General features: G+C 39.4%; 1 pseudogene; it reads left to right on the forward strand.

Moving 5' to 3' along the window:
• The first annotated feature begins 1674 nt into the window (after positions 1-1674).
• Positions 1675-20868, forward strand: LOC119894811 (annotated as a pseudogene).
• The last annotated feature ends 558 nt before the right edge of the window (positions 20869-21426 follow it).

The following is a 21426-nucleotide window of genomic DNA, read 5'->3' on the forward strand; positions in this document are numbered from 1 at the left end:
CAGCAACTTTTAGGTCTTCTTCCAGATTATTTACCTCCTCATTGAAATCCCATACGCTGACAACCAAGGTATCAAGCATTAACTTTAGCTTGTCTGGATAGCTGAAGCTACCTACTGTAGCACAGCACATCTTATCACATCCTGCCCAAAACATGTTTGAGGGATGGCAATGTCGGTCTGTCTGTCGGATAACTGGATAACTATTGGATGGATTGTGGATAACAAGTACAGATATTCATTGTCCCTACAGGATGCATCCTAAAAACTTAAGTTTGTCCAGTACTTTGGTTCCTGCAAAACTAATAACATTCCCATCAGTCTCAGCTGTACTTTTCGTTTAATGCTAATTAGACAACATTAGCATGCTAACATGCTAAACTGAGACGGTGAACATGGCAAACATGATGATGCCTAATACACATCAGCATTTTAGCATGGCCATGATAAACCAGGTTGCAGACAACCACTTTCATGCTCTTTCTCACACTCTCACGCTGCCACTTGCTTATTTAAACTCTAGTGACATCTGTCAATGTAGATAGTTTGGGATTTATTTATGAGATTTCTGCCCCCAAATTTAATACGGTGAATGGAATTTATTTTGTGTTTCTCACAGCATTAAGGCAAGGCAAGTTTAATTGTACAGCACATTTCAACAACAAGGCAATTCAAAATGCTTTTCATTAAACATAAAAGAAACATAGGGCAATATAAAAAGACATACAATTAAAATGTATTTTGGCCCTCAACCATTATTACAATATCAGTTTATGCCAATTGGTACACATTACATTATTTCTACTAGAGCATCATAAGTTATTATCTACATTGCAGCAGCAATTCTTGCAAAATCCTTACAATCCTGCCAAATACTGCAATCCTTCCAAATTCCAGGCATGGCCATCTTGTGGCGATTTCCAATATGTATTAATTTGTCAGAAACAGGCTTTAATCAGATTTGGTTTTGGATTTTAAACATGATTCCAAAATAAGATATTCCATTTGCTAATCTCCAGAGATTATAAAGCACTGCACACAAGTAAGGAAAACATTTTCCAGAAGGGAAGCCTTTTATGTAATATTCTTAATATTTTAACTTATTCATGTTGAACTGGAATGATCCACTTTTATTATAATTGTTTGTTTGCCACTTTCCTTTCCTCTGAGAAGAAAGATTAGAAATGCAAAGCTCCTCGCAGTATATGGAGAGAGCGTGGAATGAGAAACCCAAAGTGTTTCTCCGTGTGCCCCTAAACAAAATGATAAAACATAAGAAGGCTTAATGTCTGCAAACGGTGACATGAGAGTAGGCAAACAAGCTAAATTGTAGCATACACACTGTGTTTGTGTTGAGCTTATGTGGCTTCTGGCATGCAGGAAGTGTTGGTGGAAACGATAAGGTTTGATTGCACAGAGAGAGGAGTCCTTGCGTGGCAGCTGTTGAGTTCTTTGAACTAGTTAAGAACTTAACTACCAAGTTAAGAATCAATTTCAAAAATGTCCCTTTGTGAGCTGTATATAACAAAACCAAGAGTTACAGTGATGTGAATGTTAAGATGGACACAAGTGACTGAAAGTATAAAGTGACCCTGTGCAGAAAGAGAGAGCAGTGTGGGAGGGAGGAAGTCCTGCACTTCAGGACTTGTCATGAAGTGTGTGAGACGTTACTAGAGAAGAGGCGGAGGATGCACACAAGTGACTAAAATAAGAGTGACCCTGTGCAGAGAGAGAGAGAGAGAGAGCAGTGTGGGAAGGAGGAAGTCCTACTCTTCAGGACTTGTCATGAAGCGTGTGAGACGTTACTAGAGAAGAGGCGGAGGACCTTTGCTACTACTGAAGGACGAGGCAGAGGTGACCAGGAGGTAAAAGTGGAGTCTGGGTGTTTATATGCAAGTGGGGTGAAGAGAGAGACCCTCCTCTGTGGGACAGCCGATGAGAGAAGATGAAGAGCAAAATCTCCAACGCCCTCTCCGACTTCTTCTTTGAGTATGAGACCCCACGGCAGGTGCTGGTCAGGAACAGGAGAGTGGGAGTGGTGTGCCGTCTGATCCAGCTTGGGGTCCTGGCTTACATTATTGGGTAAGACCCACACATTCTTCCTTTTGTCAGGGGGACGACAAGTAAACTTGAGTGCAGAGAGGGCTTGCATTGTCTTACTTGTGTCAGTTTGCTTGCAGTGACACAATCTCATGCAAAATGACCTCTTAGGGTGACCCTGCAGATTTTGAACAACTTTAGTTTTTTTTGCTGCCTGGGATGTTTAGCATGACATAACCCTGATGTCTTCATTTCGCATGTGCTGATCATTTTAATTCAATTGTTAGAAAACATATTTTGTAAAAGGAAGGCATCTTATTTGACATCTTGGAGGGTGCCACCAAGGGTCAAAGAGACATGCTGTAACTTGACAGGTGCTGTTTACACTGTAAACTGTTATGAATATAATGGCTGAGAGCCAGACCATGACATCAGAGGACAGATAACTCTTATTATCTGCCCTTCTCAAGTTGAGACAAAAATGCAGCATTCTTGTTAACCTACGCGTACAATCACCAAACGCTTGCTTGGACACGTTGGAGACATTCACTGGAAATTCACACTGAGGAAGGGAGGAGGCAGTTTTTTCTTAACCTCACATCATGTCGGTATCTGATTGTGTTAGTTTGAAATAACTTGTGGACTGTTTGCGCATGTGATTTTTTTTTCCTACTGTGTCTCTTCACCTCTGAGCAGCAGAACCTGAGGAGCTGTGTGTGATGAACACGCAAAGGCATATGCTAGCACAGATAACAATCAACTGCTGCCCAGTTCGCTGCCAAACAGCGCAGACATGTGTTACCTTTTGCTGGTGACGTTGATGGTGACCAAAAATGTCATAAAAGATTATTTTCTCTTGCCAATGGCAAAGTTATCAAAAAAAGGGAAACAGCATGCTGATTTAAACTGATTGAAAACAGCCCACTGTTGGGTTCTCTTTCTGGTCCATATCTTGCGCTCATCATGGTGCTTAACCTTGACAATCCTCAGAGTCTGTTCACAACAAATGATATGGAATATGTGTTTCTTTCATTTTATACTTTGATAAAGTATAAGCTGAGGTAACTGTGAATTCTGGTTTTAGTTTGCACCGTGCACTGATCTAAAGAAAAGGGGAAATGCCATAAAATCTTAGTCTTGTTTGGTATTAAGGCTCCCCATTTACGACAGAGCTCCCTCCTCTGCTTTCTTCGCAGCTTTCACCTGCCTTTTGCAGCCATCACCAAATTAAGGTCGGCCGGTGATGTGCGTGAAAGGAGATGTGATTATAAAGCTGTCCAGACTCTCCTCCTCAGGATTCAAGCAGCAGGCTGACAGGCCAGAGTAGAAGTCAGCCTGTGTTTCTCAGGTGCTAGCAGTGAACCGGTGAACCACTGGTCAGCTTGTCAGGAACATTAGATTCTGTTTTAACTTATTTTACTTTTTAGTTAAATTGGCAGTAAATACATTTTTTTTGTAGTTTTTGGTTCACGTTTATGGATATATATTTATTTTCTTTCATTATGTCAGCTGATAAATTTATTCTCATCTATAAAAAATGATGCATTCATGGCCAGCTATAGTTTGGGAGTGCACATACCAGACAAGCAAATCTCTTAGGAAAGTCATACTAATTTTACTGAGAAAAGCAGATTCAGCAAACCACGACTATTGTTTTCATTCATTCCTGTCTTGTCACTTTTAAGATGAGAAAAATTTCAGGCCATTGCATTCACAGTTATTAGTTGAAGGTTGATTCTTTTTTTCATTCTGATTTGTCTTCACAAAATGAACACTAATCTCAGCGCCACAGTATGGTGGGAAGAAAAGCCCTCCACACATCAAGCAGCCTCCTCCGAGCCTCCTTCTGTCAGAGCAGATACAGATCTTACTTAGACTGCTGCTTTGGAAGATTCTTCCATTATTTCACGCTCATGGGTTTCTTTATTTCATTAATGTGCTCTATTTTTACTTCACTTCCTCTTGAATGTAACCTCCAACTTGCATAATTTGATTTGCCCAGCAGATAGAAGTCATGGCTTTAGTTTTTTTGCATACCGTGTTTCAGTCAGCAGTTGATGTTTCTGTTCGTGTTGCTGTGAAGTGCTTTCATTGTCCACAAACAAATGAACTCATGCTGCAATGCATGCTATCCTGTAGGCTTTCTGCCATGGGGTAATTCCTTTTTACACCCTTTATAAAATAAGTCTACATGTACATGTGTGTGCGTGTGTTTGTGTGTACATACAGTATCTTCCCAGTGCACACCAGCTGTTACACCCATGCATAGCTGGACACACAGGTAGAGCAATAAGAAACTTTACTCTGTGGTGATCAGAAAGTCCCAAGTTTGAAGCTAGTTTTTGCTTGATATGAATCCTTTGCATGTGGCAAAGGGTTCGGCCTCTTGCTCTTAATTGAATCAACTGCACATAACAGCATTTTTCCCACTATTCTATTCATAGTTTTGACGTGACGTCACATTCCAAGGAAAACGCTCCCTTGCAGGGCAAAAAAAGACGTTATTTCCCGCTGCCTGCCAAGCAATATGCAAGTGATACACTGTTACTTTGAGTGCTTGCGTTGCCAAAATGCTGGATGGTTGTTGTGATTTTGGATTTATTAATGGAGGAGAGAAGCCTGGGCTGTGTTAGGTGACGGATTCCCCAGAAGGTAGAAGTAAACATTACCGCAGTCGAGTGGCGGAAGGGACCTGGCGGTAGAAATGCGGCAGCGGAAGCTGTAACATTATATGGATCGGATATGCCCAACACTTACAGGTGTTGTGACTGAAAGCTATGAATACAAGTTGAACAAACTTAGAATTTAACACAACGAACTGGAGTTCTACAGTGGTCCTTATTTGTCTTTATAGATTAGGCTATCAACAGTTGTGATACAATGTAAAAATGCAGGAAAAAGCATTGCATTTAAATTCCTAAAAGTCAGTACTTGAAGTAGGCCGGTACGCACCGGTACACAGTACCAGCACCTTGACATTTCACTCTTTGGCGTACCGGGACATTTTCTTGCGTACCGGGACTTCTCCCAAGCTGCCGGTACTCTCCTCTGCCCTCTCCATAATCTCACCTGCTCCCGTTCTCGCCTGCCTGCAGCTCTCTGTCGGCGGAGAGAGAGGAGGGAGAAGAGAAGCTCGGGTGCCTTTCAAGCAGCAGCGTGCTGAATGTAGCTAGTCAATGTCACTTGTCGTGAACAGACCAATCACAGCCTGGATGCGGCGGGACATTTAAAAGTATCGACAGATAGGTGTCATTTACACTAAGGACGCTGGGGACAGGTTAGAATCTGAATGTCTCCATCACAAAAATGTTCTGAAAAACAGCTTGCAACAACAAATGCTGAATAACAAATGAAACAATGCACAATAGGGAAACATGCAATGCAACTGAAATATAGAAGAAACAAATGTGCATTGTCCAAAAGCTGATTGCTGAATTGTATTCCATTATGTTTTTATATTTTGAATTGTCACCCGTCACCTTAATTTTGTTTCCCTTCATATAAATAAAGACATTTCCTCCATAAATTGGTGCAGATAATGTGTTCAGAATGCAGGAAATTAAGTGGTTAATGCGCAAAGTTGTTGAATGTTAATATTTACTAGTTTCATCTTGTGGTTGAGGATAGTGCAGGGGTGGGGGGAGTACTGACACCTATTTTTTTCCACTTCAAGCACTGCTAAAAGTATAGACATATTATCACAAAAAGTGTGCTTAAAGTAAGTAAAAGTACTCATTCTACATAAAATTAGCCCCTGTGACTGACATTATTATTATATTGTTAATACTGATGCATCAGTGTGGAAGCAGCATTTTACTGCTGTAGCTGGTCGAGGTGGAGCTATATAATTAGGTAGTTTAGTCCAGTGGTTCCCAAAACTGTGACACCCATCCTGAGGTGACTAACGAGATGCAAAAGGATGCAAAAACTGTTTGGCATATATACATTTGTATTCATTTTTTTATTTGGACTTTTCTCTAATCTTTGCTTACTTTGTGAAATATTGAATAATTGTACCTCTTTGGGCCTAAAACAATTATGTCTCTTTGGCAGAATTGCAAGCAACTCCTGGACATCTGACATCTGACAAAGGGCCACAACTAGCAACAAGCCAAAAACATTAGGAGCCACCTGTTAAATTTTTAGCAATGCATTGTATTCATTGTATATCAGCTGGGAAGTATGTCTACTAACCATAACTGTGGTAAAGGATATATTTACTCTCTACTTAAGCCACTTTCACTTTCTTAACAGGCACGCAACATATTTTGAAACTAGGAAGTTGCCACTTTGAAAGATTTACTGGTATATGTCTATAAACGAGATTTCTTATGTCTGAGGGACGAGTGCAATGATATTGCACAACCACAATCATTGGGCATGTGTCCCTGTGAGGTATGCTTCTGGGATTTGGGATTGTTGTGTGCAGAATGTCGACATCACCGCTATACATGCCCTTGCTTGTGGGGTAGGATGGTTGGCTGGACTAGAGTGGGAGTTTGAGGTGCTGACACACCTGACAGGATGCTTTCTGTGTTTCCTACAGGTGGGTGTTCATTTATGAGAAAGGCTACCAGACATCAGATACAGCAGTAAGCTCGGTCTTCAGCAAAATGAAAGGAGTGGGCTATACCAATGTGAGCGGAAATGAAATGGTCTGGGACGTGGCCGACTACGTCTACCCTTCACAGGTTAGTGACTGATTGGCTGAAGCCTTTCATGCATGCAGGAACATTTAATGTCACATGACAAGAATCAAGAATTTGTTTTGCACCTGGTAAAAGCCATTGACCATTGTTAGGATTTTTGTAGAGCTGCATTAGACTCAAATATCAGGCAAGCATCGTCAAAACTCTTTACTTCCTAAAGAAAGCTGGTCACTGGTCAGATCGTGATAAAGATCAGATAAAGAAGGTTTAGTCATGCTTTGAAAACATCCGTGTTGGCTAGATGTTATGCCAAATCTAATCATTGACGACACAAAGATAGTACACACAGATGAAAGTTACTGTTGACCCTAATGATAATCTGGCTTTGTCAACATCAAGGTGTCTTCATGCTTTTCAAAACTCATTGCATACAACATGTAAAGAACTGAGAAAACTATCTATCAAAAGGGAGACTCAAACAATTTTCTTTGTTAACCTAAATGTTGATGGGCCCTGCTGTCTGTGGGAAACATATAAAGAGACACAATAAAGATTGTCGTTGTGTTTGCTTTGAGGTCTGGGTGTGGGCACATGCTTGGTATGATAAACCCAACCAACAAGATAAAAAGGTCACTTTGGTGTAATGCCTCATGCTTTGATCAGGTAGGGATCAGCTACCAGTTATTCTGAAATCTAACTCTTTGTCTGTGAGTATTCCCAGATGGTCATTGTATTATTAAAAGAGACCTAATATACTGCATTTCCTACTATATTGTAGTTCTGTGACTCCTCTATGGAAGCTTTGCACGATTCAAAGTTCAAAAAAATTATTTTCTGTCTTATACTAGCTCTTCATGTAGGCTTTCATTTCAGCCTCTGTCTGAAACAAGCTGTAGATGCTCCTGTCTCGTTAAGCCCCCCCATCCCCTCCAAAGCCTAATGTCTTCTGATTGGCCATTGTCATGTGTTATGTGTTTACCAGGTTGCCGCTGGGATAGGGCTGGATGTTCCTTTGTGGGCATTTGCTGCATGGAGCAAATGACCATATATGGAAATCTGGCTCAATATGACATCATACTGAGCCGTTAGTAGAAAAAACAGTTTAAGGGCCCGTGTCCACCAAAGCGTTTTTTTTTCTGACGGCAGCATCTTTTTTCAATTCATTGCAATGGGACCGCCGCGTTTTTACAACCTGGTAAAAATGGCAGCAGGGTGACGAGGCGCTGAGCATCTTCTCTGAGCGTTTTTCTTCCAGTTGCCGAGAGTCAAAATGTTCAGCTTTGGGAAAAACGCTGGGCTCGTCACTTTCACTTTTTACCCAGCTGTCAAATCACAGTGCAGGAGGGGCAGGACAAACAACACACCAAGCACATCCGACCTTGCACGAAACGATGTGCATACTCGCCAAGGTGTTTCCTCGCCTGCGAAATCTCATGAACCCACGTACAGAGAGTCTGTCCTCTCACATTTCAGCCTTCTCTTCATGCAAAGCAAGGGCCAGAGCAAGTAAGCCTACCCTTCTTTGTGGTGATATTTTCTACACAGTAAAATTTGCTAGCCTACTTACAACAGATCACCTCCACGGATATTAGCCTATGTATCATAGCAGCGTCTTGGAAAAAAATGCTGCACCTCCAAAGCGCACCCTAGCGCTCCCAGCTAGGCGTTTTCAGAACAGCATCTAGCATTTTCAGCTGGTAAAAAACATTTTGGTGGACACAAGCCCTAATTGAGTTTATCACTTTGGATGTTTTCATGTAGCTATGGTTTAGTTTGAGAGAAACATAATCAAATAGGTCATAATTTATGCTCTGAATATGGCCTTTGTGATAATAAACATAATGGTCTACAGCACCAAAGCAGCATATTGTGGTTCAGGATCCAGTATCTTGTCTTAAGCATAACATACCAATGATACCACCTTACATCAAGAAAATTCCCACGGAAATAAAAGAGGTTACCCATGGTCAAAATGTTTATCAAAAATATAAATAATATGGATTAATTTAAAATTATAGTTCAACATTTTGGAAAATGTGCTTATTTACTTTCTTGCTGAGAGCTGGAAGAGAAGATCAACACCACACTCATCCCTGTTCATTAAATATGAAGCTACAGTCAGCATCTGGTTAGCTTAGTTTAGCATAAAGACGAGAAACTGCTAGCCTGGTTCTGTTTTACAGGGTGTTGAAGGCCCTACCTCACATAAAACCACAAAGGTGGATTTTGTTATCCTCAAAAAGAGCCATGCTAGCTTTTCCCACCATTTCCAGTCTTTATGCTAAGCTAACAGTCTCTGGCTCTAGCTTAATACTTACCAAACCAATATGAGAGTGGTCTCAATCTTCTTATCTAACTGTCAGCAAGAAAGCAAAAAAAGCTATTCCCAAAATATCAAACTATTCCTTTAAGCTGAAAACTGACCATAAAAAAAGTGACTTTCTGGATGTAAAAGTTTTAGTTTGAAGTTGTTTTTTTTGTGTTTTTGACATCAGCAGGGTCACCAGTGGGATGCAACAGAAGAATGTTTGACAGGCACCTACAATACACTTTAGCATGTGCCTTAGCAACTACAGCATCCTTTATGATGATATTGTATGGCATGAATAAATAAAATTAAAATGTTTTAACACATTACTTTCAATCCTAAATCTCAGGGAGACTCATCTTTTGTGGTCATGACAAACTACATCATAACTGAAGGTCAGAAGATGGGAAAGTGCCCAGAGGTAGGCTTGATTTCCTGATTTCCTGTTCCTCTCCGTTTTCTCCTTCTGTCACAGACATGTACACTTCCATAAATAGTAAAACAAAACGGAAACTGTGTCTCATTCCAAGACTGTTTCTGTAATTGGGTAATTGTGTAGATGTCGAAAATCAGAAAATGGCCTCAAGATGACAAAAACAGCCGTTTCTGTGTGTTCCAAAATATCACAATAAATGCAAAACTAGATTTTCATGTTGTTTTCACTTTTAAAATGTACTTGGTTTGTGTACACTTACATTCCACAGTTGTATACACACACTGACCCAAATCTCTTGTTTATAACAGCTTTGAAGGCAACTGCAGCTCAGATGGTGACTGTGAAGGAGGGAGTCTCAAACGTACGGGACATGGTAAATCCTGATGGCCTGACAGTGTGTGACCTCAGCAGTCCTCACTGAGTAACCGTCGGTCTTTCTATGACCAAACTCAAATTCGTCCAAATCTTTGACTTAAAGTTCTTAAAGTCAGTGACCATGATGAGGGAGGTAGAGGATCATGTCAGGTTATGGAACAGTGTATTTGCAAATTGGGTTGTGGCTCTTGAGACCTGCTATAGGACTGGCTCAGATACCAGAAACTAAGATAGACCAGATCGGACTCATCAGTCACTGCTAAGGTGAACATATAGACACTTGTCCAGCACTGACAAAACACCCCACACTAAAATCAACAACCAATGTCTTAGCAACCAAACACATAGCGTTGTTGATCATTGAGGCGTGCAAGTAAAACCCTGCCTTACACAAGCATAAGCACCAGTGTTGGGAGTAACACGTTACAAAAGTAATGCAGTTACAGTAAGGTATTGCTTTTAGCAATAACACATTAATATAACACATTACTGATAACATTTTGGTAATATCAGAGGTGCGGATTCGAGTTAGATGACTTGGACTTGAGTCGGACTCCAGTCACAAAAACGATGACTTTAGACTCGACTTGACAAAATCAAAGAACACTGGCAACTCGACTTTGACTTTAACGGCAATGATTTAAAACTTCTCTTGGACTTGAGCCTTTTGACTTGAGCTGACTTGACACCCTCCCTCCCTAAATATGAATTATGATGATATAGAAAAAAAACTGCGCAGTTCATCAACATGCAAATAATTAAATTTTAATCTCAATGACTTTTTGGCTTCCACTGATAATAAAAACAAGTTCATTAAGATAAAACGATAATTGCACTGCAAGCCGTTTCACGACACTCGTTTTGTCTTTTAAATCCTGCGCACCCCTATACTTTTCAGCTGTGGCTCTTATCCTTCCCTAAAGCCCAAACTCCCTCTCAGCAGGCTGTGATGTTTAATTCTGCTTGAGCCAACATAACTGGCTTGTAACTGCTATAACTTCCTTTTCAACATTAAGAGCTTAAACCTATGGCATTTTTAACTGCCGTATAGGCTAAAGGATAAGCAGGTATCCGTAAATGGATGGGTGGATATTATCTTTATACTAAACCAGGTGTGTTCAGTGTTGCTTTACCAGGTCGGTGCTTGTAAAATACCCACTGTGTTTGTGTCTTCTAACGTCAAACTGATTTATAGTTTTCTCACCATTGGTTTAAGTCACTGCATCCTGACAAAACACCACGGTTGTATTAATGTTAATAATATTGGATTACTATTTCTTATTTCATGGACTATTTGGGATTTTGGGGTGATTTTTTAAAAATTCCATCAATTAATAATGTTTCCTAAGTCAATGAGTAATCCTGTTGAATACTGATCTCAATATTGACCAAAGTAATTGTGATAATGAATTTTGCCTATTCGAGCCCTACATGAACATTTAATTTTAATTCATGAAATTATATGACTTTTGCTGTGTGAAACTACACCTCTGCCTTTTCTCTGCACAAGTTAACCCTTCATTCAATACAGTTTTTTTCATTTTTAACTCTTGTTAAAAACTAATGGTTTTAAATTTGCTGAAGAGTGCATTATGAGTTGTTTAGGACTCCAAACTCAAAGTTTATTACTGCTAAAGTGTTAAGGTACCCTCAGGGACGGTCTACAAAAAACAACTTCCCAAAAACGAGGAAGCGCCCAGTCCGGATACTGTTGGGACAACACGTCAGCAAACTGCAAACTAGAAGGGCAGCTCACAGGAAAACAAATGCCACAAATGAGAAAATAACATAAAATATAATAATGAATACCACCCTCCACTCCACTGAGGGAGTGAACCCCACCATGAGGTTCAGACTTGTCACTTGCTACACTGCAGTTTCACCCAGCTCTCCATGCTGTCTGCGCTCCACACTCTCCACACCCAGTCTGCCTGCTCTCTGCTCCTTATACCGGCTCCTGCGCTCCCGCTGATTGCAAACTGGGGACAGGTGTGCACCCTAGCCTCCTGGCTGCAACATCAGGCAGGGGGGCAGCCCCTGGGCAGACACACACGGCCTAAGGGCCGTAACAGCGTCCATTAAATTGCATTGAAAGTAACTCAAAAATAACGTAAATGTAGTGTAAAGCATTACAACTCACATTACTAATATAAGTAACATAATATGTAGTAATATAAACAACAGTAATATAACAGTAACTAGTAATCTATAATGTATTACATTTTGCAAGTAACTTGCCCAACACTGATAAGCACAGGCACAAACGTTACAATAACAATTTCTAATTCTGATTTCTGATAACTCACATGACCAAATCATGAAGCCACAGAGACATTAAAAACAAATACCATTCAGACTAGGGTCCAACCATATACAGTACTATTAGCGAGGTCAAAGAGCAGTTACATAAATATATTGTCCTCCATCTTTATGGTTAAATTCTGAGCCTTTGAAGTCCTTTGTGTCAACTTCAATGAGACCAATGTTAGCCAAAGCTTTAGATCTGTCTGTTTCAGACCAGTCAAATTCACCTTGAGGTGCCAGTATCTCTTTTGAGGCGGCATGCTGTTTCTAGGCTTGCTGACAAGTCAACATGGAGGGGGTCCTTTAGCTAAACAGGCTGGTGGGCTCCAGTGAAAGGTCAGAGCCTAAAGCTGGGTAACCAAACATGAACTCATCCAGCACATGATGAGAGTCACTGATAACAACAAAGCTAATCACTTGGACTGAAATTATATGTTAGGATCAGGGCCAGATAAGGAAACAGCTATTTCAGAGTGTGCTTTGCTTCACTTTAATATCTCGCTTGCTGCCATTGATGCTAATTTAAGATAAGATTATGAAAGCCTACGTCTTTCTTTTTCTGCTGCTCGAAACACATGTTGTAAGTCTGCCTAATGCTTGCTCCAGTGTTATTGAAGTTTTATTTCTAACAATGAACTCCAATATGTTTTTATTTGAAGGACAAATGACTGGAGTCTGTGTGAATGCCACTAAGACCTGTGAAGTGTTGACTTGGTGTCCTGTGGAGAATGATCGCAACATCCCAGAGTATGTGAAAACACAACAGTTATTTATCCTGCAAACTGTTGCTGATGCAATGCATCTGATGATTGAATTTGTAATGATTCTTTGCAGAGAGAAATATACATGACATTCCATCAAACTAATTTTGACAGCTACTTCCGGTCCCGCCCCAACCGTAAATATATGTATGTAACTGATAAGAGGGACGCGTACATCCTTCCGTTGTGTGTTTTTGAGTGATAATTGGAGGAGGTTTTTCATTGATTTAAAGACTTTATTAAGTAATAAAACATAAACTTGAATGAATTAACTAGTAGGTGTTTATGGCAATAAATTTATCATTAAAAAAGTATAGCAGTGAGTTATAAGTAAAGGAGGAATCTCCGGGGCCAGCAAAGGATCAGTAGGAGGTTTCTTCATTGATTTGGAATCAAGTCAGTCTTTATTATTAAACAAGTAAAGAATAAATTAAATAATTACAGTAAAGCAGTAAAATGGTATAACGGTGAGTTAAAATTAAACAGCATTTTAAATTACCTTCAACAGCATGCGGCAAAATAAGAGTGAGTTCCAAAATTAAACTTTGTAAAATCTTTGCTAGTGCTTTGTCTTACAAACTTGCCATCATTAAAGAACTAAAGAATAAATTGAATTAATTACGGTAAAGCAGTAAAATGGTATAAAGGTGAGTTAAAATTAAACAGCATTTTAAATTACCTTCAACAGCATGCAGCAAAATAAGAGTGAGTTCCAAAATTAAACTTTGTAAAATCTTTGCTGGTGCTTTGTCTTACAAACCTGCCATCATTAAAGAACTAAAGAATAAATTGAAATAATTACAGTAAACTTACAGTATACTTCATCCTCTTATTTTGTATGTGACAGCATGTGGGAGATAACTGGTGAGGGGTTGGGGACCGTTACTTCTGGTACAACCAGATTAAAATATAAAGTCTGTAGTTCCAAACTCTTGTCTCCGGCTGATAAAAATAGGTTCCTGTTTCGAAAACGAACTCTGTCTGATAAACCCAGACCGTTTTTAACAACCGGGGTCTGGGGTTATAGATAACCATAGTTAATAACTGGTCTACAAGATTACCTGAAGATGCTAATGACAGTTAAAACACACAACTTCATGTGGCTAATTGAGAAAAAGGAGGGAGGGGAGGGATGCAAGGAGGTGCGGGGGGTGGAGCACATTCCTCAATTCACCCTGCACAGCCTGTGCTACACCAGAAAGAGAGAGGACAGAGAAGAAGAGACACAGACTCTAGAAGGATTAAAGTTTTAAGACTCACAAGTTTAAGACTAGGCTACAGCTTTTCACAAGAGTGATAATGATGGCAAGTTTGTAAGACAAAGCTTTAGCAAAGATTTTATAAAGTTTAATTTTGGAACTCACTCTTATTTTGCTGCATGCTGTTGAAGGTAATTTAAAATGCTGTTTAATTTTAACTCACCGTTATACCATTTTACTGCTTTACCGTAATTAATTCAGTTTATTCTTTAGTTCTTTAATGATGGCAGGTTTGTAAGACAAAGCACTAGCAAAGATTTTACAAAGTTTAATTTTGGAACTCACTCTTATTTTGCCGCATGCTGTTGAAGGTAATTTAAAATGCTGTTTAATTTTAACTCACCGTTATACCATTTTACTGCTTTACTGTAATTATTTCAATTTATTCTTTACTTGTTTAATAATAAAGACTGACTTGATTCCAAATCAATGAAGAAACCTCCTACTGATCCTTTGCTGGCCCCGGAGATTCCTCCTTTACTTATAACTCACTGCTATACTTTTTTAAATGATATATTTATTGCCATAAACACCTACTAGTTAATTCATTCAAGTTCATGTTTTATTACTTAATAAAGTCTTTAAATCAATGAAAAACCTCCTCCAATTAACAGTCAAAAACACACAACGGAAGGATGTACGCGTCCCTCTTATCAGATACATACACATATCCGGTATGGGGGCGGGACCGGAAGTAGCTGTCAAAATTAGTTTGATGGAATGTCATGTATATTTCTCTCTCTTTGCCTTTTACTGGATTACCTAATTGTACACGAGAATATTTGGGATGATTTATGCTTGTCAGCATACTGGATTTGATTCTCTTCTGTCTTCTGTTTATTTCCATCTAGTCCTCCTCTGTTGATGTCTGCAGAGAACTACACACTGTTCATCAAAAATTCTGTAACTTTCCCCTTATTTGGCGTCACAAGGTGATTCATATCAAATTAAATTTAGCTCAGCAGAAGCTAAACATTTCCAAATAAAGACATAAGCTAGATTTTGGCAGATGTTATTAAAACTTTAACCTAATATGAACAATAAATAAAAACTCTTCTTAAAAGGGCAAAGGTCAGTTCATTTGTCATAGTTTGCGTATGTATATTAGCTTGTGTGGCCCTGGAGAAGCTATCTAAAGTTGATGATATCATCAGGGTTATCCTGAGTTTGACTTGAAACTTTATATATTTGACAGAACACCTGTGTTCAGAACTGGGGACATGGAGTTTTAACGATGAGGGCATTTACATTTATAAGATCTAATGAAAGATGTTTACTGAACTGCATTATGGGACTTATGAGTACCTGCCTGTCTGGAGCTTGAGTCATTTTAGGAGCTAGTTTTTACAGCACTGATTTTGACTTTTCTTTTTTTAAATTTGTCTCCCCCATGTCCCCAAAGTTTATGAAAGTGCAACACTAAATCACTTTAAGTTTGAAAGTTGTGACATACTGGGACTTTAAACTGATGCTGTTAGTGAAACACATCAAATGCTTAAAAACAATACATCTCTTGTTACATTGTTGGGCAGTGTAGTATTAATTGCTTCAAGATTAAAAAGATCACAAGAAAACATGCAGACGGTCTTGTTCTGTTTTTTTCCCCTGGACAAAATTCAACACACAAAAATGAATCTATTTAGAGTTTTGTGTTTTATAATGACCAAATGTGTTTTCAGGAGTAACCTGGTGGAGGGCATTAATTACGCATACATCAAAACCTGCCTTTATCATCCAACGGATTCTCCACTGTGCCCCATATTTAAACTGGGAGACATTGTTAAACTGTCTGGCTTCAATTTCAAAAAGATAGCCAAAGAGGTAAGTTAGCTCCGTGAGATCTTTACTCAACACTTTATAGGATTTTTCAGGTAGAGACAGATTTCCATTGCATCTAATCACAGCTGCACATGTACTGTCTTTTGGTTTTTTTCATGTTGTAATTGAGACTTGTATCGAGTACTATGTGCTTGTGTCATGACAGGGAGGAGCCATTGGTATTGTGGTCGACTGGACATGTAACCTAGATGTAGCTGTAAAACACTGTAAACCGAAGTACGAATTCCACGGTCTGTATGGAAACGCAGATGAGACAGACAAAGCCAGAGCTTCAATGGGCTACAATTTCAGGTGGGTAAATATACTTCACTGAATAGCCATAAACTCGAACACAAATTGTTTTTTCCCCCTGCAGAAATACCTAATGGTCCTATCGCTGCTGCAAAAAGCACTAGTTTGAAATTTTGGAGTTAGTTGAGAAGATTGATACCACTCTCATGCTTGTGTCTTAGCTTAGCATAAAGACCGGAAACAAGGGGGAACAGCTAGTCTGGTTCTGTTTTATAATGCCCCATAAAACCACAAACTGTTGTTGTTACACTACGATTTTAACAAACTATCCATAATGTGCTTATTTAGTGAGCATTAGAGGTGCTGATGAGGCAGACTTAATTACCTTAGGACAGAGATAGGTTAGCTGTTTGTTCAGCTTCTATTTTTTTGCTATGCTAAGGTAAGCTAACTTTCTCTTACTTGCAGCTTCAAATTGGACTGACATATGAGTGTTTTAACTCTCTTCGTCTAACACTGAGTAAGATAGTTAACACTTGCTATTGCATATTCTGCTCTCTCTGTTGTGCTAAGTAGCTTTCAGGGTACTGACTATTACTGCATGGGAAGTCTTTCATGCCATGTATTTGTGTAGACTAATTAATTCCTTTCTACCAGGTTAAATGCTGAAGATTTAAAAGCCCTTGTGTTTTACAAAAGTTTATTTCGCGGGGGAAGTTTGTTGTTCAGGCTCCTTTGTAAATACATTAATTCAACGCTTTGGTAAATCAATTCTACTTAACATGTTGTAATGATTCCCATGGCTGTTTGTAGGTATGCAAAGCATTATATGGAGGACAAAGTTCAGAAGAGAACCCTTCTCAAAGTGTTTGGGATCAGGATAGATATAATTGTCCAGTCACTGGTAAGTAATATACAATTGCAGAAAAAAGCATGCGAACCCTTTAGAATTACCTGGATTTCTGCATAATTTGCATTGGTCATTAAATGTGATGTGATCTTCATCTAAGTCACAACAATAGACAAACACAGTCTGTTTAAAATAATACCACACAAAACTATATGTGTTTATGTTTTTATTGAACACACAGTGTAAGCATTCCCAGTGCAGTGTGGAAAAAGTATGTGAACTCCTAGGCTAATGACTTCTGACCTCTAAGCTATTTGTCCAAACAATGAGACGAGATTGGAGTTGTTGGTTAGAGCTGCCCTGCCCTATAAAAACACCCACACCAATTTTAATTTTGCTATTCTCATGAAGTGATGTGAACCATGCCTCAAACAAAACTGCTCTTACAAGACCTAAGATTAAGAGTTGTTGACTTGCATGAAGCTAGGTGTTACCAAATATCTCTAAAAGCCTTGCTGTTCATCAGCCCACGCTAAGACAAACTGTCTATAAATGGAGAAAGTTCAGCACTATTGCTACTCTCCCTAGGAGTGGCTGTCCTGCAAAGATGACTGCACAAGCACAGCGCAGAATGCTCAATGAGGTTAAGAAGAATCCTAGAGTGGCAGCTGAAGACTTACAGAAATCTCTGGGACACACTTACATCTCTGTTGATGACTCTACGATACATCAAACACTACCACAGCACTACTGGCAAAATATTCTGTGGAGAGATAAAACCAAAGTTTAGTTATTTTGAAGGAACACACAACCCTAAGTGTGGAGTAAAAAGGGCACAGCACACCAACATCAAAAACTCATCCCAACAGTGAAGTATGGTGGAGGGGGAAATATGGTTTGGGGCTGTTTAGCTGCCTCAGGCAAGGGCACTGTATAGGGGGGAAAAGTAAGGACAATTCCAAGGGCCCCTGACTGACAGGGGCCCCAAAAAATATGTAAAAACTAATCTAAAATAATATTATATTAAACATTACATAAACTATCATCATTGAGTAGATATATGTTTCAAATATGATAATACAATTAATGATCTCTTTGTTTTTACTTGTTTTTGGCAGTAAAAGTTAACATCCATATTGACCGACCACCCCCCTGTATCTGCATAAATGGTTTGGTCCTGCCTTAGTGCACTCTTCAGTGACTGTGTTTAGTTAGAGTCAGTAGATGCGCCAAAAATACAGTGAATACAATGTTGCCTAGTAAACCAAAATCTGGTTTTCAAAAAGGAAAGAGAGGAAAGAGAGAGAGGAAAGACAAAGGAAAGGTGTCAATCTTTAACCCTGTTTTTCACCAAGAAAGGTGGGCAGCCTTTAGTCTATGAGGGTATTAACCTGTTGGCTTAATGTCCACAGTGAAATAAGCTAGCTAGCTACAGACTAGGGTTAGCCCACATTTCATCAACATTTAATCAGTGCAGGGAAACATTTAGCAAGATATTCATATTAAATCATTGTCCCTGCTCCTTTTAGCAGACTTAACAACAGATGAGTCAGCAGCACCCCAGTCTCCCCATAACTGTAGCCCTCCCTGTTCCAGTGAAAAAGGTGAACAACATTGTGTTCATGACATGCCAGGGAGTCTGGAGATGTCTCTGTCTCTCTTACTCTTTTTACCGTTTGGAGATGTGGTGACAACAGCTGCAAGGACTGGCCCCAATTTGAGTTTTTTTGTCATGTGGCCCAAAATTCCTGGCGGCGCCCCTGGCCTCAGGGCCTGGAAGGGTTGCTATCATTGACGGAAAAATTAATTCCAAAGTTTATTTCAAAGAGATTTTGCAGGAGAATGTAAGGCCATCTGTCTGCCAATTGAAGCTCAACAGAAGATGGGTGATGTAACAGGACAACGACCCAAAGCACAAAAGTATATGAACAACAGAATGGTGGCCTAGTGAGAGTCTTGACCTTAACCAGATTCAGAATCTGTGGCATTACCTCAAGAGAATAATTCACACCAGATATCCCAAGAATATTGCTGAACTGAAAAAGTTTTGTAAATAGGAATGGTCCAAAATTCCTCTTGACCGTTGTACAGTTTTGATCTGCAACTACAGGAAACGTTTGGTTGAGGTTATTACTGCGAAAGGTGGGTCAACCACTTATTAAATCCAAGGGTTCACATACTGTGAATGTTTACTTGGTGTGTTCAATAAAACATGAAAACATATAATTGTTTGTATTATATTAGTTTAAGCAGACTGTGATTGTCTATTTTTGTGACTCGGGTGAAGATGAGATCATATTTTACGACCAATTTATGTAGAAATCCAGCTGCTGTATTTGAATATTTTTATTTATATAAATTTCTGACTTGAGAAATAGTCAAAGGGAATTTTCAATCATCGGCATGCTGTCCTTTACAGGCAAGAAAATTTGATATCATCCCAACCCTGACAGCTATAGGCTCTGGGGTGGGCATTTTTGGAGTGGTATGTTATAGCCTGACTTAAACATGCAATAATTGTTTATTGTCTGTGGAATACTTTGTATACAAACTAATATATTTATGATTCTTTTTCAGGCAACTGTAGTATGTGACTTGGTGTTGCTCTATTTGCTACCAAAAAGAGAATTTTACAAGAACATGAAATTCAAATACACAGACACACAAACACAGGTAAGCTCTATGATGCATATGCAGTGATACTCTACTGTAAAGTCTGTTGTAATGTTAGATCATTGAACACCAGATGGCAGCAGAGAGACATTTAACAGTAACGGTGCACGCGGACAGAAAACAGACATCAACGGTATTTAGTGTGTAATTCTTGTGATTGAATGCCTCATTCATCAAAACTAGAAGCCCCACTAGCACACAGGAGCAGTGACTTTCAGATTAATGCTCTGTTTATTCCCATAATATCCATTGGCAGTGCAGAACATCTGGTACAGTACAGCCTTTTATCTGATAGATAATTTCCCTCTCTAACTGAAGCAAGCAGAACATTTTGTATTTACAGCATGACAGCAAGTTGCTTGGTTTAGACACAAGCGTCTATTACACCCTTGAAGCAAATGCAAGACAAGTCCAAGGCACTGACCAGTCCAAAGTGAGTGTGTGTGAAGTCTAGACAGTAGATAATAGATTTATTTTATGTATTGTGTCATGTGATAATGAGGAGAATCCTATTTGTCATTACCTGAGGTCTAAATGGCTCCTATGGATTTAACTTTCATCCAACAGGACCCTGATTCAGAGGCAGGTAGCATAGAGACTGCAATGACAAAAGTAAGGGATTCATATGTTTCTTTGAATAAAAAAGCTTGTTTGCTTTGCATTTTGTGGTGGCTAATGTCATCTTTATCTGCTATTTCTGTATGGAAGTGACCTGGGAGCAAACTTTGAAGCTGCTGCTTTGAAGGTGTGCTGCACTGAAACCCTGCAAAACAACCTGCACGACAACACACATACTCTAAATTGCCTGGAGTCAAAGGACTTCTCCACGTGTCTTCTCTCTTCAATCTTCAGCAACATCTTCTACCAGCATCTTCCCTCTCTTACAGCCACCCTGAGAGACTGTGACTCCTCCTGCCTATTGTATGCAGTCCTAGCGTGGCTCAGCTGTTTTGTTTGGGTGTAGCTTGATTTGCTTTTGTTGCCTTTGTCTCCGTATCCATACAGTTGAAACTCATTCATTACCTCTGTCACAGTGTTTGTCAAAACGTAACGTGTGGCTGTGCCACTGTCAGTGATTCATCCTGTGTGCACTGTGCACCTTGTGATCAACAATTCAATTCAATAAAAGATGTACAATAATATTAATACAGTTTTCTCTTGTCACAGTGCAAGTAGTCAGATAGGAATACAGGCATAGTATCAAAATAATTCCTATTTCCTTTTTTATTGTCTTTGATTATGTCTAAGTGTACAAAAAGCATGCAAAAAATAGCTCACATATTTAGGTACATATTTACATTGAGACAACTGCATTCCACAGGGATGTGCCATGCTTCTGTTTTTGTGTGAGCAGCTTGACACAGGCGAGTGAGTACATTCAAAGAAATGCACAAGACACGAGACAGACATCCAGAAACACAGAGAGAGCAGGACAGTCACATAAGATACACAGCAGCTATACTTAATAGTCTGTACAAAGTCTCTCTCCCACAACCCTCTTGCTGGATATAATGATGACCTGAAAACCTGCCAATCACAGCGCAGTATAGAACTCGCTCTAACTGAGGTCCGACACTTTTATGGCTGCGCTCCATTCACTCTAATGCAAAAGGAGTAATTTTCTAACTTTCTTCTGTCGTATTTTTCCAAGATATGGTCAAACGCTGTTCCTGGGGCACTTGTAGTTACAGCAGTCAGTTTGAG

The sequence above is a fragment of the Micropterus salmoides genome, unplaced genomic scaffold (genome assembly GCF_014851395.1).
Source record: "Micropterus salmoides isolate LMB-PRFRI ecotype aquatic unplaced genomic scaffold, ASM1485139v1 Ms_hic_scaffold_9, whole genome shotgun sequence".
NCBI lineage: Eukaryota > Metazoa > Chordata > Actinopteri > Centrarchiformes > Centrarchidae > Micropterus > Micropterus salmoides.